The following is an 18,666-nucleotide window of genomic DNA, read 5'->3' on the forward strand; positions in this document are numbered from 1 at the left end:
TGTTTGTGAGGCGACTTTAAATATATATATATTGGGATTCGTGATTTTTAAAGTGGGAAGGACTGTGGACGGCCATAACAAAAATTACCGTTCGAATACACACAAGACTGTTCATTAACACAACTATGTTAACGCAAAGGATAAAGAAAATATTTGAATTTGGCCTACTCACCACTAGAAAGCAGCAAAATATATTGGACACAAACAGCCTCGTAGCAACTGCGTTCAAGACTCCAAATATAACTCTCACATGTTTCACAAATACTGTACTTTAATAGTGTGAACACTAAATTTACATGAGCGTTTCACTCCTGTTACCTAGCACACACGAGGCAGAACGTCTTCACTGTCTACACACACGCCATATTTGTAAAGTTAGCTTCCAAATTGATCTCAACAAAATTAGAAAATACCGTAATTATTCTTAATATATCTTACAGTGTATTATATACTGTTTTTTTTTTGACATAATGAAACAGCTGTTAAGAGAAGCATTAAAAATATAGGAGACACATATAGTACCGGGAACTGTATTCAAAAAATAAATATACTGAAAAAAAGAACACACGTTCAGCCTAAAACAGATAAGACTGCTGTAAAAACAAATTCTGAAATATTTCAATTTCTCTTTATAGAGATAAGGTGGGTAATGGCAAGGCCATTTGATGACTCAGTATTCCGGCATTCGCCTGGAGGGACTGGGGCCGGACATTGGCACGTTTTCTGTTTTCGTTCTAGTTTATTTAACTTCTTTTGCATTGATCACAACAGCGAACAAAGACTCCATCCCATCAATATCTGATTGACAGGCCTAGTTATCCTGAACTGTAGGGCCTATTATTTCTGATTCCCAATGCCTGCGAAACGAATGCTTCCAAACGTTCTTTTCTATTCCTATTACCTACTCCTATACAAAATTTGGTACAATTATCTCTGAGTGGCATTGCGCCCTTCCCTTGTTAGTCGTAATAAGATTGACTAATTTTATGTTTATAGTTCTAACAAACCACCAACGTTAAAAACTATCCAACGTTAAAATCACCCAAATTTCCATTAAAACAAACTACGTTTGAATACTGAAATTGTAAAGAAATACATTTTCTCATCTAAATAAATTACATTTGACATCCAATATATCTCTTTTCAGATCATTTTTTTATCCTTGATCTTTAGCAAGTCATGTCTAATCTCTAAAATCTAAAATTATCACACAATGATCTCTGATTTTCATCTTTCTTTCTACTGATAATATTACAATTAAGAGAATAAATGTTTCTTTAGAGAGCAATTGTAATGCTGGACAGTTTGAGATGAGACTGTTTGGTCACAATCTGAATGAGACAAATGTGTTCTAGAAAAAGTGAATATCTAATAGAAAATCCAATTCGCTTCAAACTCCATTCTGGCCAAATGTACTTCATGGTTACCACAGGGCTTAGATAATTCACAAGTGAAACTACCACTTCACTTTAACTCTCTTGTTGTTGAGTCCAACACAAAAGGTTTTTCGAAACGGCTAACGTCATAAAAGCAAAGATAATTTCCCAGCGTAACTTAGAGATGTGACTCCTATAAACAGTTAACGACGCTTTCTCTTCAAGGCACGACAGCAATCGTGGTTTCTAGAGAATCAGGAAAGGTTCCATACTAGAGGTCTCACTTTCAGCCTTGTGTTTGAGCTTGCTGAATTTTGTTAATATTGGGATAAGAGGAGTCTCATAAAATTTAGATAATGGTTTGTTGTTATACAGTGCATGCTGTCTAGAATTAAGAATAAATGGTCAAATTATAGGATGTTCGCTCGCCGAGTTCATTGTTTACTTTTAGTTTCGAAACAATGCCTCTCCATAAGTTAGAATACATCCCATAGAGCATACTTTATTATACTCGAAATGTTATTCTTCAATATTAATTTCAAAGAGTTTGCGTCACTCTTTCTTTCACTGTTAATGCTAAACCAGTAATCATATTTTTTTTTCATTTGTCAACTTACTACAACTTTACATATGGATTTAGAAAGAAAATATGTACTATACAACTAATTACGCAATATTTTAGAAAAAATATATTTTGTACAGTTTCTCAACTTTGTCTATTTATCTAAAACGTAACATTTCTAATGAAGTAAACTGATTACGCTATCCCCTAAGCTAGGTGAGTAATCAATGCATTTAATTAGAGGAGTTACAGCTTAGATACTAAGAAATTACATTGAATGACTTTTTCACTAATCTCTCATATTTTGATCTTACATAGTAAGGAAACAAATACAAAAATAAAAATCTACAAGAATCGAAGTACATAAACTTACTTTTCCTAATGTTGTAAGTTTCGAATACTCTACCGTGTATTTTCCTTTCTTTCTTCTTTTAATTCTATTATTTTAAATGAAATCTTTAAGTTTTAAGTCACACGTTTATGCCTGTTAGGCTAAAGGAGACAGTGATGATTAGAAATGATTGAAATGGTGAAATGAAGAAAGTGAAAGAAAACTGGAGAATCCACAGAAAACCCACGCACACGATGTTTGTCACCCAAAAAGTTCACTTGACGCGAGTTGTGATCGAATCAGGAACCTCATATACTAGAGGTGAACGATCTACTACTGAACCACCGAGACCCCTCTTCAATTATTTTGTTTAGCAAGCTGAAAATAATTGAATTTTCAGAGTAATTTATCGGTTATTATAACACTTTTGCTGTTTTCTAGAGTATAAGAGTTTTGTATAATAGCAGGGGGCAAAAGTAGTTATTATTATGTATATTACTATTTACGTGGACATGAAATGATAGACATTTTGTACATCACAGACGTCGTACAGAAACAATATTAATTAAAATATCCAAGTATTTTCCAAATCTTTCATCAGCTTAAATACTATCAGACCTTCCAGAAGACGTAAAAGATCAAGTACGTGAATCATCAGACGTAGCTTGTTTGATATAGGTCTCAAAACGTACGTCCCTGCAAAGAATACTAACCTGTCGCAAATGAATATTCCTGTCTTACATTAATTTATCCTCGTTATCTGAACTGAGCATCACGCAATTGTAAACTGTGATGTTTTCTAACGAGTCAACCTTTACCTGGTTCAATCATAAATAAACAAATGATGAAATGAGGGAACAAAGCTGAATTTCGTTAGGAATATGGAAGAGAGGATTAGGATGATAGATATGGAGGAAGATGAAAAGGAAAAAGATATTGAAAGGCTATGGGAACAGCTAAAAAGGAATGGTTATGGTGACGGGCACAGGAAAAAGAGCAGGAAGAGAAGGAAGAAAAGCGAGGAGAAGAGGAAGAGAAAGAAGAGGACAAGAAGAAAGGATGGCACCGCATTGAAAGTTCAGGGGTGATCACAGAGAAGATCAGAAGAATTGTAAGGAGAGAAGGTATTAAGACTTATAGGAAGAGCGGAATGAAGATAATGGATATCATTAGAAAAAAGAAGATGAGAGCGTCAGCGGATTCGTGTAAAAGGAGGGTTATATATGAAGTGCCGTGTGGGATGTGCGATATGGTGTATGTAGGGAAAACCAAGAAGAGGATACAAGACATAAATGTGATGTCAGATTGAAGAGAGACACTAATGCTATTTTCAAGCACGTCAGTGAAACCGGCCATGAAGTGAACTGGGAAGGAGCGACGGTAGTGGAGTATGACTGGAGACAACTGGTTAGGAAGTGGAAAGAAGCTAAGAGGATAAAAGAGGTAGCTGATAAAGCTATGAACTGGAATAGTGGTTATAGTATTAATGAAGAGTGGGAGGACATTTTGAAAAAGGAAGAAAGGAGAAAGAAGAGGAGTAAAATATAAGGACACTATAATGTTTAATTTGATTTATATACTTTTTATATATCTTTATTTAGTTATTTACTTATTTTTATGTTTTCATTAATTACTTATGGTTTTCTGCATTTTGTTAATGTTTTCAAAACGTCACAAGCTTTATAATTTTTTGATTTGCTCTTTATTTCAAGCAGGTGTTTCCAAGGTCTTGTTTTCACGTATTTTATTGTTAGAAAGCTGCTTCCGGCTATTATCAGTTCATAGTTGTTTGTTATGTTGTGACCCATCAGTTTTACCAGGTGAAAGGCAGTTACGCTCGCCCACGGGGGAGGTAGTGCTATTAAAAGAAAAGTGAACTTTTAATGAGTAGTGATTCCTGATTGGTGGAAAGAGCTAATGATCTCCTTTCTTTATTGTATATAATTTTATTTCTGATTTCAGTTGTAGAGTGTGGTCTGGAGAGTGTAGTCTGAGGAAGGAAGTTCTATACTTCCGAAAACGTTACTTTTCTAGTTTACTTTTTTATAACAAATAACCTGGCCAGCCTTGTAAGAAAGCTGTGTTTTTCTTTATTCAAGATGGACACAAGGCCATATTGTTATAATATACAGTTCAATCAGTATAATAAGCACATTAGGCGTTTCCATAAGAAGATATTTTACTGTTATATCATTCCAACAGCGAAGAAATCAGAATAAAGTAAAGATAGGGTACAATTTCTGACAAAGGATATGTGTCCTTGTGCAATATGTTAAGAAACACAATTACAAATGAACAAGTATACCTAAATATTAGTCAGAAGCTTTTAGTAGTTATAGACACCCACCAGGCATTGTCAAGGCACAAAGCAAGTTAAATCTTGGTTGCTTCTCTAGCTATAAGTCGCATAATTGATTTCCAGGCAGTTCATTAGATTTGAATATCGTTATCGTTGAAAATGTCTTGTACATCATAAAGAGAAAGATCTCCGAAAAATTACCAACGCCTTGCGAAGCCAACTAAATAAGTGTGTTGATATTGGAGTTGCCAAATAATTGGAGTTTAACGTCGCTTCTCCACACTGATCTTGTAAAGGGACGCTACTAGTTAAAGAGGGTACTGAACAACTCTTCAAGCCAGTATTAGAGGCAAGTGCTCCAATCGACAATCGGATTGGAGTCCATGCACACAAGAACCTCAAACTTTAACCACTTATCCACAAACAGGATTGATGGATAGAATTTATAAATTTTCTCAGGTTGTACGTTGATTCGATAATAAATAATTCCCTTTGTTTTATTTAAGTTTTCCGAAGATGGTTACACACTCTCTCTTTCGAAGTGATTTCTTATATTTTAGTTTTTAATATTATGTTTGGTATACAGTATATTCTATTTTTATTAATATACTTTCATTCTAAAAAGAAAGAACAATGTAATGAAATTAAAGCGTAAAATGAAGAAAGAAACGTAAAAAGTACTAAAATCGTGGAAGATATGATATATGAGGTAACTATTTTTTCACTTCTATTTTTCAAATTTTGCTATATTCTATTTACTTGTATTTTATTTTATTTCTATTTTTTCCGTTTTCCTTTTTTCTTTTTCTTTTTTTCTTTTTTTTGTGTTAATTGGTTGACTTAGAGTTCGGCGTCCCGTTCAGCCCAAACGTGAAATCCAGTCCACATAAGTTTCCAATGGGAATCTAACCACATAGCATTGCGAAAGGTATTCCTTTTTTTTTCAAACCCATTCTACAATTTCTTTAAATTACTTCATTTTACATTTCATTTTATTGTTTTCAAGTTTCATGTAGAGTATGTTTGATTACCATAATTTACACATGCGTATTGCTTTTTGCATTAAGCATCTCAACATTGTTAGTGATTACGGGAGCACCTAAGTTGATGAATCGCTTATGGCCGCAAATGAGAATAAATTGAAGAATAGAGTTCCCTCAGATAACATTTGTGTCAATTACCATTGTGCAGAGCGGAGTGGGATTTTACCCCTTTCTTTCTCCTGACGATAAAGTTGTTCATAATATTTAAGATAATGTTAAAGAAATGGATGTCTGTACTATTCCGGCTATGACCATAGTCGCAGTTAAGGACGAAGGAAAGCCCTTATTGGAGTTTTGATTGAGGTGTTTAGTTAAACTCCAAGTAGAACCAACTAAATATTTTTCTTTTTTTTTTTTAGTTTTTCCTATTTTTGTATCTAATACTATAAATATCAGGTTTGTTATTAAATTTTGAATCAAAGATAAGACTTACATACTTTTACATTAGACCTTTGTTTACTTGAACTCAAGCTTTAACATAGAAAATGGCGGATTACTTTGAAATATGAATATTATAGTAAAAGTAGTTGCAGTACTCATTCTTTACACAGGAATAAGAAATTTTATAGAGGTATAGAGGGTAGACAACCCCTTCCTCTTCTTCCGTATTTGAATCGAAGTAAAATAATAACCACCTAACATGACTCGATTTCTAAATATATTCAAAAATTTGCTTCAATGGTGCAGCCGTTATACTTTGCGAAAAAAGTTAAGTACCCTTTCCCTACAAGAATATACGGTACATTTCAATCAAACTGTAATGATAGAGATCCAGGTCAATCCAATTACTAGCTTTTTTGAAAAAGTTATTTTTATCAATTCTATCGTTTCCTTATTTTTGGTGTATCGTGAATACAAAATGTGAAATTAAAATATTTGGGAAATTGGTTCCCTGTGCTTTTAGAAGCGGAAATTTGGAAAGTGCTTAAGTACGTGTTTACGTATTTTTAGTAAGAAGTTTAAATACCAATTTTCATCTCCCTAATTTGAGCAACTAGGGAGAAAAACCAGATACTATTCTTCTGGCGTACATTTTGAACCGCCCTAGTATAGCATTTCAATAAAATTGACACGATTAAATCCAGGTTCAAGTAGAGTGTAGGTTCTAAAATTCATTTTAAACACAATAGATTTGGTTGTTGTGAATTTTAGCGCCTCTTTCAGTACCTAGGCTATATGAAACGTGAACCAACAGTTTAACGGGGGATCCGAACCATACAAGCTCCAATCAGGAATCGAACCCAGAGGTGATTGCGATAACTATACACTACGAGGGAGCTCCATGGTGTGGGTTTATATAGCGGGCGGACAGACATACGAGAAACAAACACACATACATCCAACTTTGATTTATAGAAGTAATGGTCAATAATAATGAAAGCAACTAATTATTCATCATAATTATAGCTATAGCCTTCATGTGAAGATTGATTTAATTCAATAGGAATCACCCAAGTTTTAACAGTAATATTAATGAAAATTTCTGCAGTGTATTTAGAATTATGTGAAGAAAAATAAACGTCTCTTCCATCTGTGAAAGACATTTTCTTTTAACTGTCAAATTGTAATAATGATATCAACCATTAGAGAGGCTATTTACGCTCTTACGTTCAAAGTTAGCTTATCTTGACTACATTTACCGTTTCCCATTCTCTCTGATAATGTTGACCTTTACTCGCCCTGAATAACGCACACGTTAGTCAATTATCATATGCTGTTAGTTTCATTGATGATTAGCAGGTCAATTGACACTACTGCTCAAAACAAGCATTAGAGCAATTCTCCAATGACGCTTCACTACATTTGATACAATTGTTAATTATTAGCGCATACAAAACATACCGAACGTATCATCGAGTCCGAAATAAACACCCCCGTGTTTCCCCTTCGTGGATGGAACGTATGAAATTGGGAAACAAAGCTTTGTGCAAATTATACCTGAAATACTGTAATTTTAGTTCACTACACTTTAATTATAAATACACATTCATATGTATTCATTTTAGACGTTTAGTGTCTCTTATAATAACATACAGAATTATTATCTAAAATTACATAGTGTATTTATTAGTTTATATTCGCTTTAATTAAATGCTTAATATGTATTAAAAGTACAATATATTCATTATGCTGGTGGCGTTGTGCAGAGTGGCACTGAGTATTTCTTCCTGTCTCTTAGCTGAAAGCAATGAATTCACTTTCATATACCTTTGACTTTTCTTCAAGTTGTTTGTAAATTTGCAAAAGAAAGGTTACGGATTGGTAAAATTTTGGTTTTACTTGTTATAATAGAACCACAACTTCGATCTAATAATATACACCAGCGTGGATAGGCATATACTCAAACACAAAGAGGAATAGGGGCCGTGGTGGCTCAGTGGTAGAGTTTTCAACTCTTGTGCATGGTGTCCTTGGTTCGATCCCAGCTCGCGCCAAGTGAACTTTGTGGTGGTTAAATACCAAGTGCGTGAGTTTTCTCGCGTTTTCCCGTATCCTCTCACTTTCTTCATTCCAGCATTTCATTCATCTCTCATCTCACCGTTTTCTTTAGCCTAGCCGGAGTAAACGTGGGACGTAAAACTTAAAGATTTCATTTAATTTCATTTCACAAAGAATAATAGTAATAAGAAAAATTACTAATCATAGTTCGATGAATGCACTAGACAACTTCAAAGCGTGATAGTTAAAGTATTAAGTTTTTCAAGCGTTTTTCAAAGGATTTTAAACGACTAGTATAAGATTTAACGATTTCTTACATAAGCATATTCTAATAGTAACATAAGTGATTTTAAATGTTTCATTGCGTCAGTAGTAAGTATGATATATCAAGATATAAGGTAAGAGAATCCTACTTAAAAAAAATCTCGTGGAATACGTAGACTGAACATTTGGTCATCACATTTAACATCAAACAGTGGTCAGTACGAGCTAATGTTTCGTTTCTGTAGCGTTGAGTTCCGGTGCAAATGAGATTGATGAGGACGGACACAGACAGGCCCGTGACAGCTTCCAATAAATGGTTAAAACCATGCGTTTTGTGTTTCCTAGTGCCTCGGCTCAAAACGACAGCCGATCGATTACAAAATACCCACCAAGAGAACGAAAACGACAGAGAAAGGTAGTCACTCTTTTCCCGCCAAAAGCTAATCTCGTAAACTATTCTCTTTTACGACAATGTCGAATTAATGGAAGGGGGTTCCATTCAGAGTGATTTCCTTTCCTCTTCATTCTTCTCTTTCCACGTTTGCTCTCATATGTTTGCTGTTTCAAAAGATGTGATTTTCATTCAGAATTGATTCCGATTCTCAAATGCTCCGGAACAATCACTATATATATATATATATATATATATATATATATATATATATATATATATATATATATATATATATGTTTATTTTTAATTAATTTCAAGAAGTGTTATTGGAAGTCCACTAATTAAATAGTTAATATGGTCAGGAATAGTTTTGAATGACTTCACTTTAGATTTTGATTAATTTAATAAATAAAATAAGACAATTAAATCTGGAAGTCTAATAATCAATTAATGACATGTAGTTTCTAAACTAATGTAAAATTTTGTTCGTTGAAAAATTCCTTCTTACTTAGTAAATAGTGTAAAAACAACACAACGAAAGACATAGATTGATTTTCATTATCTATATTCATTATTGTAAATTTTTCGTTCCGTCTGTTAGATGATGTTACATTTCTTTTAGTTTAATCAGTTTTTGTAATTTATTTCCCATAAAGTAGTTTACGATGCATCATATGTAACTTGTTTGGATAAGTTTGTGTTTATGTGATGTGAAATCTAACTTTATATCATATGAAATACTTATTACACACATAGAAACTGATCATTTAGAAAATAAAAATTAATCAGGATTACAGGCATCAAACTACGACAAGTAATCATACTCAAGTGTGAGTAAGCCCACCTCTCGAACGTAGATTTAAAAACCATGCTTTCGAGCGAGGGAACATCCTGGTTTAACATATGAAATTGTTTTTACTTGTCAGTGTTCAAGTTATAATTTTTGACATAAAAAAGAATAAAAGAAAGAAAGGCCTTAACAAGTTCTAATTTAAATGTTAGAGGTTTAAAAGTGTTTAGAGAAAATCAAAATTCAAACATAAACTTTTACAAACATACGATAAGCCTTTCTCAAGCATGTTAATAATATCATGTAGATGATATGTATGACGTAATATATCATTAAGATGCGAGGAACTCAATTATTGAGTGTTCATTTTCAAAAATACATCTGTGATATGTATGTTTGCGAGTGTGTAATTTCTATACGGATACACAGGAAAAAAGTTTCAACAAATTATTATCATCTACAGGATGGCCATAAAGTCAAGTATTACTCCTGAAAACAAATAACATAAAACACTAACCGTACGTAAAACTACAGCAGAGAACTGAATGACATGAACAAAAATGCTCTCGAGAAGTTTTATTGAAATAGGAATAATTAAGTGTCCAAAGGATGAGTCTGTCGACCGTCATTTTCATGACAAAATATAATACGCCGCCAGGTTTTGTGCGCATTTTCATTGCAGGTGTAACCTAAGTGAAAGTTTGTTTCATAGCTTCTGTCAGTTCAGCAGTGGCATCGTAACGTTTTCTATGCAACGATGCCCTTTATGAACTCCTACAGCGCATTATCACAGATGTACCCAACAACCTGCAATGACACGTTTATCAATACTATAAATGAAAGTATCAGCCATCGTTCACACAATCTGAAATAATTTAAAACCTTACATTAGCATTTATAAAGAGGTAACAACAAAACTTACATTATTATTTATCAAGAGGTAACATGTAAATTTACATTAGCATTTATCTAGGTAACGGGAGATTTGGGCATCCTACATTTTTTGATTACTTTTGTTTATGTTGTTATTTGTATAAGAGTTTTTTTTTATTATAGTTTAGCATCTCTTTCAACACAAAAGATAATTGAGACGTAGACCTACTGCTTAACATGTGAACCAAACTTCATAAGCCTCCGCCGAAAGTCGAACCCCCGTCTATCGCGTCGAAGACACCTAGGCTAACCACATAGCCACGAGGGAACTCTTTTGTAAATGTAATCAATATGACAAAGTAAGATTAAGACATTACGACCGCAGTTAGATTATGAGTAAAATAATGAGACTGACATATAGGCTAATAATCCTTTTAATTTTGATTGATTTTGTGAAGTGTTAGTTCAGTACCTTTCACTAAACCTATAGACTCTGTAACTGTAGAATCCTCAGAGACTATAAAGGATTTGATTTAGAACTACTTTCTTTACATGTTTAGAATAAAATTTTAAAAATGAAACCGGAAATTTGAAAAATATTGACTCCCTCACATCTTCCTCTCTAGAAGAATTTTCAAAAACGCTGCAATGCATGATTGCTTGCTTTTAAAAAAGAATGTGAGCCCTATATACCGAATTTCATAACTTCACACTTTCGGTATTTTCAAATAAAGGAATCGAAATCTTAATTCCTTTCACCACTTTAAGAGTAAAATCCTCGAAACCCATGGAACACGTATTGCCTTACTTCTAATTAAGATTTTAAATACCAGATTTCACACCTCCAACATAAGCTAATTGTCAAATTAGACATTTTAAGAAAAAATGGAAGTGCCAATATTATAGTATTGCTTTACTTCCATTTCAACAGCAATATCTTCGGTAATCTGATACTGACTACTTATTTACTTATGTACGAGTTTCGTCTCCTTAATTTCAGGCATTCGTCAAAGGACTTGGGAAGGTCCCACAACTTGTAACTTAAATCTGATTGGCACATAGCACATCTGATAGAGTATCATGAGAAATGATTATGAGCAAAATTTAAGGTGCTATTACCAGAAGGATAGGAACTACGGGGCTTCAAAATTTGAATATCCAAAAAATTATATCACGGAATTATGTATGTTTAAACTAAATATCTTGAAAATCGTTAAAGCAATAAAAACAAAAGTTACACAATATAATGAGAACAAAATACCCTATCAAAAAAAAAAAAAAAAAACACAAACACTGTTGGCGTAGGTGAAGGAGTGTTGCTAAATCAGCATAAAAGTATTTTGTTTTAAATAACACCATATGCAAGTGTACACAGGCTTCACCTATGGCATTACTGTTTATGGTTTCCAATAGGACATTTTACTCTCATTACATTGTATAACTTTTGATTGTTTTAACTGTTTTCAAGATATTTACTTTAAACATATATAATTCCATGATATAATTTTTTGGATATTCAAATTTTGAAGTCCCGTAGCTCCTATCCTTCTAGTCCATAACACCTTAAATTTTGCTCATTTTCATATCTTATGATACTCTATTAGATGTGCTATGTGGAAATCAGATTTAAGCCACAACTTGTGGGACTTCCCGTGTGAGCAGTAAAAACTGAATTTCCTTTTCACTCCTTAACATGCGTACTTCGAAACATTTCTCTCTTATTTCTTGCTCTAGTAGCAAAAGAAAATATCTGTACAAATATAACGTTTCAAGATAGGTAAATATAATCTTTGCGTTGTTGAGTGAGTTAAATAACTCTTTCATATAAAATTATAAATATCCTCATTTTCTCATTTAAAATAGCAATTTTCGGAAACGCTAAAACACATATTCACTTATTTTAATGTAGAATTCATACAGCGAATTCAGACCTTCAACTTCAGCGAATCTTCTGTTTGAGCGTTTTCTGAACACACAACTGAGAATTTTAACATTATAGAAATTTCTCTTCTTTGCACCCTTAGGAGCAGAAAGATACTGAAACATATACTCCCTTATTTTTACTTAATAGTTCAAACAAAATTTTACACCAGCAACTTATGCAAATCTTCACCTTAGACATGTTCTTAATAATAAGGTGGAAATTCTAATGTGATCTACATAAATTGTCCCAACTTCCTTCTTTAAGTGCGAAATTTTGGAAAGCGTTAGAACACTTTCTGTATTTTTTTAATGGGAAGTTTATTTGCTAAATTTTATCTTGTAACTTCAGAAGTTCGTTAGATGCACTACTCTTGGCAAAATGTTTAGACCCAGGGGTAAAAGTGGATCTGAAAAGGTGGGGGAACGGTAGGTAGCGGCATGAAGCCACGCAGTTCCCCCTGCCTATCTTTGACCTTTGTAATTTTTTTAGGAACTGAGGGACGCCGTACATATATTTTCGAGGTGTGGGGACGACGTGCCCCGCGTTCCTCCACACTTTTACCCCTATCTGGATCCATTTTTACCCCTTTTGAATTCGTATTTCATACAACCCTTATTCAGCCTGTACCAATTGACAAACGATACACCTAGTGGTAAAAGTATAGTCGAAAACGAAAGCAACTAAATTGTAAAAGTAAAATACTTCAGCATCTCATCCCTTCTATTTTCGTATCAAAGTTAAAATCCGTCAGTTTATTCAGCAGTTTTTAGTTATAAACAGTGTTTCTTCCAGACCTGTTTTCTTGGGGGCACTGGAGCCCGGAGCACTGAGAGTGCCCCCCGGAGGAGACCAAAATAATACGTCTATAATATAAAAAAATCGAATAGTATCAGCAGTGCTCCCTCGGAATACTAAATGCGCCCCCCCACCAGGAACATTATTTCTGAAAGAAACACTGGTTATAAGTACAACGTATTGCTTTGACACCATGAATATTCCTCAAAACTATCACTTGACAGTAGATGTCTGTTACTCAAAGAGAAACGAGGGACATGTTCATGTTGAACGGCGTTTACGATATTAAATACGATAATCAACAACACATCAATGCCACTTCTTAAAATATATATGACTTTTATTAAATAGTTTTCCTTTATTGCTGTCTCATAGAATCTTAGCCGATTCAATCAAACCAGATTCCACAGGGATGCATATAAATGAAATGAAATGAAATCTTTAAGTTTTACGTCCCGCGCTTATGCCGGTTAGGCTAAAGGAGACGGTGATAATGAGAAATGAAGGAAATGGTGGAATGAAGAAAGTGGGAGGAAATGGGAGAATCCCGAGAAAAGTCACGAGCACGGCGTTTGTCCACCACAAAGTCCACACGGCGCGAGCTGGGGTCGAACCAGGGACCCCAAGCACCGGAGGTGAACGCTCTACCACTGAACCACCGCGACCCCAGGGATGCATATCTTTTAATAATAACATTGAAATAATAATACTCTTGAAAGTTATATTTACTTTTAAACTGCATCCAACGTGTACGGTACTTAGACCAGAAAGTGTAAAATCTTATTTCAGTTCTAGCGCGACACCACACTGAACAACAGCACTCTACTATATGATTATACGAAATTTGCAATATTAGGTATATTAGGGGTGTTGGTAATTTTAAGCCGCTACGCAATTAACTTCTTCCGGGTAATTTTAAAATTTCTTTGAATACGACTTGACGGAGGACAGGGTCACATTGTTATAGAGATACAGCACTCACCTATGGTCTAAAGGGGAACACATTCGATCCTATATTAAGCTGTTCCTCGATTGAGAATACTATGTATCTCGATTTTCTCGGATTTATCCAATTTACCAACTCCTTTCCATTAATCAAATATTTCATTAATATTTATTCTCATTTCTCTTTCTCTTTCTGATTCCAGAGCATATGACACTAAACTACAATTTTTGGTTTGCATTTTATTATTATAATTCTTATATTACGTTCAGTATTACTAGTTTTTTTACACAAGAAAAATGATAAAAATAAATAAATATTATCTTAAGTGATTCTTTGTCATACCGGTGATTTTATTTTGGAACAGATCTTTAACAATAGTGAATTCAACGTAACAGCTCCAGTGACCGTCGCATGGTAAGCTTTGGATCGAAAGTCATATAATAGCTGCAAAAAAGCTGTATTTCCCGCCCACAATGTCCATAGATCTAGTGCTTGGCTGGCTCGACTTTCGGGATTGAAATTCTACCAAAAAAAGTTTAAAAGTAAAGAAAAAAATGTGCAGTTCTTTCCTATTTTTTTTAAAGCAGGAAAATGAGTTCTACTTAAATGAGTGTTTTCTTACTTCCAGGGGACAACCTCTGGAAATTTCCAGGAATATGTGTAGGCACTGCAGAGAGACAGATAAACTGGAAAGGGCAAAGGAATATATATATACGTACGTGATATCATCAGTTTGGAACCCTTTCAAGAACATTTTCATGTCATTCTTGAAATGTTGTATGAATCGAAATCCCTTTTAGTACTTCTGATTTTATGGATTCACTCTTACAAATCTTCCTTCGTCGTCCTTTGTTCCTTATCTGATATTAAATAAATTATTCACTTAACGCTTGCAAAAGAAACAAAGAAAATGTCAATACCGATGGATTTATGTTATACTCATAGCTACTATAAAATATGACGAAGCACTTTCTATTTGCGAATAGAAAATATTTCGTGGCATAATATTAAAGGGTATCGGAATAAAAGAACAAGTAGGTGTCAACGTTTCTGCAATGCAGAGGGAAGGTCTTTATCGCATTCTGTCTTATAGATTTTTATTATTTGTTTAACATCAGACAATTATGATCCAAAGTTAAAGAACCAATGATAATTATAATAAACAAAATGGATAAATAAAGAAAGTAAATGGGAGAACCCTCAAAAATCCAGTCACATTTTACTGGACTGTGCGAGAACACGCTTCGCAGAATCTGGTTTTAAATCAGAGTCCCCATTCAACAGAGGTGAATCCCTATTCTTAAGACTGTCATTTTCCAGCTTATACCATATTTGCCTATAATTCAATATGTAAAAATAAAGGATTTTGAATTGCATATCAAGTTTTAATAGGGATAAAAGATAATACTTAAAGGGAACATTTATCCTTAATCACATCAAATATTTTTTACAAAAATTTTGAAAATCGTTCTGTGCTAACTGACGTATAATAATAAATTTGTAATTTGAGTTTAATTTGCGATCCTTACACTATTATTCTTGACTAATTATAACCTACAAAAGGCAATTAAACCACTTGAAACACTCCTGACATGGAGAAATCAAAACGTCATATTTAATTAAATCGGAATATTTACTTTAGTTATTATGGAAAATGATTTTATCATCATATTACCTATAAAAATACTTTCAAATACAGATTGAAATTACCATATGCTTTCCCTTATCCGTGACTGATTTCAAGACCAGGTAAGTGATCTGTTTAGAAAGCCACAAAACATTTCAGAAGCCAATAAGTTTAACTCGAAAAAAAATACAGTACATGCCAGACTCATCATATTAGAAAATTTTACGGATTTTATTTTAGTATATGTGAACAAATATTCATACATACACAAATACATATCAGTAAAGAAAGTTGAAAGTGGGATTTACTCTATAGACTTACACTGCTTTTCTTCTGTCGTGAAATTCAATATTCCAGTCAAACATAATTTCATGGAGTATGTGTTTGCGTAAATTTAATTTCAATCGTTGTTTGTATTCATTTGTACCATTCATTCGTAAGATCACAGTGTTGTTGCTACGATTGCAGCTAATATAGGAATTAATTGCGCTCTTAGCATTCACTTAGCTTTCACTACCTCATCACTGTTTTAGCTTCTGTCTGTTGAATATTTTTGATAGTCTCCATTTTTATCATTTATATGGAACGAAAAAAAGTACCGGTATATCTTATCTCCTAAATGAACCTGTGTTTGCGTTAGTTTGAAACCAGAAATTGATGTTTTATTCCTTCGATTGCGTATAACTTTGATGTTAATACTTGGTCATATTTCGATGTTTTTTTTATTTACAACAATTTTTGTCATTGTCAATCTTTCAACTTTATATGCATCTGGAATAATACTAAGGTACAGTCATCGATAGAAGAAAATATTATTATAAGTTAGAAAATAGAATATTACATACAAACTGTATTTAAATATGTTTTCTTTTCAGAGATTGTACATACTATCCCTACCAAGGAGATATTATTCGTCTGATTATTTCATAAATTATTGTTAGCTAGTATTGCTGGAAATATTTAAAGTACAATATCTGCAGAGAAAAAGTATTTTATTACAATTAATTGCATATTTTTACCGGAATATTTTGTACCTTTCGAAGGAGCGTAGTTAGAACTCATTTATCCAATAGAGAAGAGGTGTAAATAGATTTAAGTTTATTGGTCTAAATGCAATTGCTAAAATATTTTGTACTTTGGGAAGAGGTGTATATTCAAATCCAATTTAAGAAATAGAGATTAGGTGTTCCAACGAAATTTGTTCTTATACTCATTAAATTTTGAGCGCGATATAATTAGATAGGGTGGGATTGAAATGTTTACATTGTTTCTCGTTTAAACAATTGGTGTAGTCATGAGCAAATTACATAAACATAATGAGATTAAAAATATGGAATATATTTGAAAGCAAAAAGTGGGAAACAAAGCCCACCCTGTTCTAAGTTAACAACACCCATACCATATCTGAACATTTCAAAAAAAGAGGAAGGAAAATGCAGCTTATCCTATCGAAAGTATATTTCTTTGTATTTATCTATTATTTTCTTTCGTTTAAGTGGCGTACTTGCATTAAAATTTTTCAAGTTATCAGTTTGAAGCAAATAATAATTAATTGTTCATCTACATGTATATTTTACAAAGATTTATGACATCAACCAATATATACTTATCATCACTATTCCAAAATACGTATAAATAGTTTCAAAAATAATGGAAACATCCATATACTGTAGCTCAAAAACCTTAAATTATGACCTAATAACACTAAATATTTGTTCACTGCACCTTACTTAACGTTATCTATATATATGACAAGGATGCGGAATAGTGGTTGAAAACCAATCCAAGCCAAGAGATTGTCACAGAAAACCATAGAGGCAATGCACCAAAATTGATTTCAAAACTGAATCAGTATGGGAAACGACATGTTCCTACAAGCACATCCTTACCTCAGATACATAGTTGCAACTTCTGCGGTCGCGTTATGATTTCGAAAACATACTACAAACGACAAATTGGTAACGCGAGAAACAATAAATGTCCGCATAGTGGGGCTAGGTAGCAACCGTCCCAATAGTAGTTTTTAAATTGCCTTTACCAAAATTTTTAAATTATTCTCACTAGGGGTTCAGTTCTTCGAAATATATGCCAAAACATATTAGATTTGCTTACTAGCCCGCTACATTATTTAATATATTTAAATTAAATACCATATAGTCCAGTAAAGATAGCCCATTTTTCTGCCAAGAAAGGAACAAATTAGTAACAAGCTGAAAATTGGTATGGAAGTAGGGGGATGTGTCAGGAATAACATACTAAAAGTCCCCTAAAATCCCACTGTAGCTTTTCCCGCAATTTTGAAAAATGTCCACCGTCTTTAGATGACGACAAGGAATTTATGGAAATCGTCACTCTTTATGTTTATTCTTCTAGCTACCGTTCTAATTATCACAAAGCCATGAATCATATATGGTTGGAAAGCTTGAAAGACAGAGAATCTAAGTAAATAACATATATGCCCATCGTGCTAAATTTCTAGAAGAGGAAGAAGAAAACAGCTTTTTTTAAAAAATATGTTTTCAGAAATCATGAGAAGTTTGCAACACTGACAGTCATTGCACAACAACGAAACACCATCAACAGATACTCTTGATATTTATCTCAACCATAGCCAACAATGACACAAATCGGTGCAATACAAGCCGAGAAAAAAATATAACTTATGTTACTTTCTGACCTCTTTATACAAAAGTGCATAAGGTGACACTTCCCTAGAATTTCACGGTTCTAGTCAGCTTCTTTTATCACATAGGACCAAGAGTTATATATCATTGGAAATCTTAAGAAACGTAAATTCGAGCGAGGTAACACTTATACTAAGCAACCCCAAGCGCAAAACCCAAAATTTCGGGACAAAACGTGATTTTCGCACAAATTCTTTAAAACTTGCAACACTGACAATTATCTATGTTAACAAAACTCAGCCACCGTTTTCACTATCGTCATTATTAATTTACTTTTAAAATGGCCAACGTTTTTCCCAGTGGAGTAAGCTTTTATGAT

Source organism: Thermobia domestica, chromosome 2, assembly GCF_964235325.1.
Source record: "Thermobia domestica chromosome 2, izTheDome1.hap1.1, whole genome shotgun sequence".
In the NCBI taxonomy this organism is placed as follows: Eukaryota; Metazoa; Arthropoda; class Insecta; order Zygentoma; family Lepismatidae; genus Thermobia; species Thermobia domestica.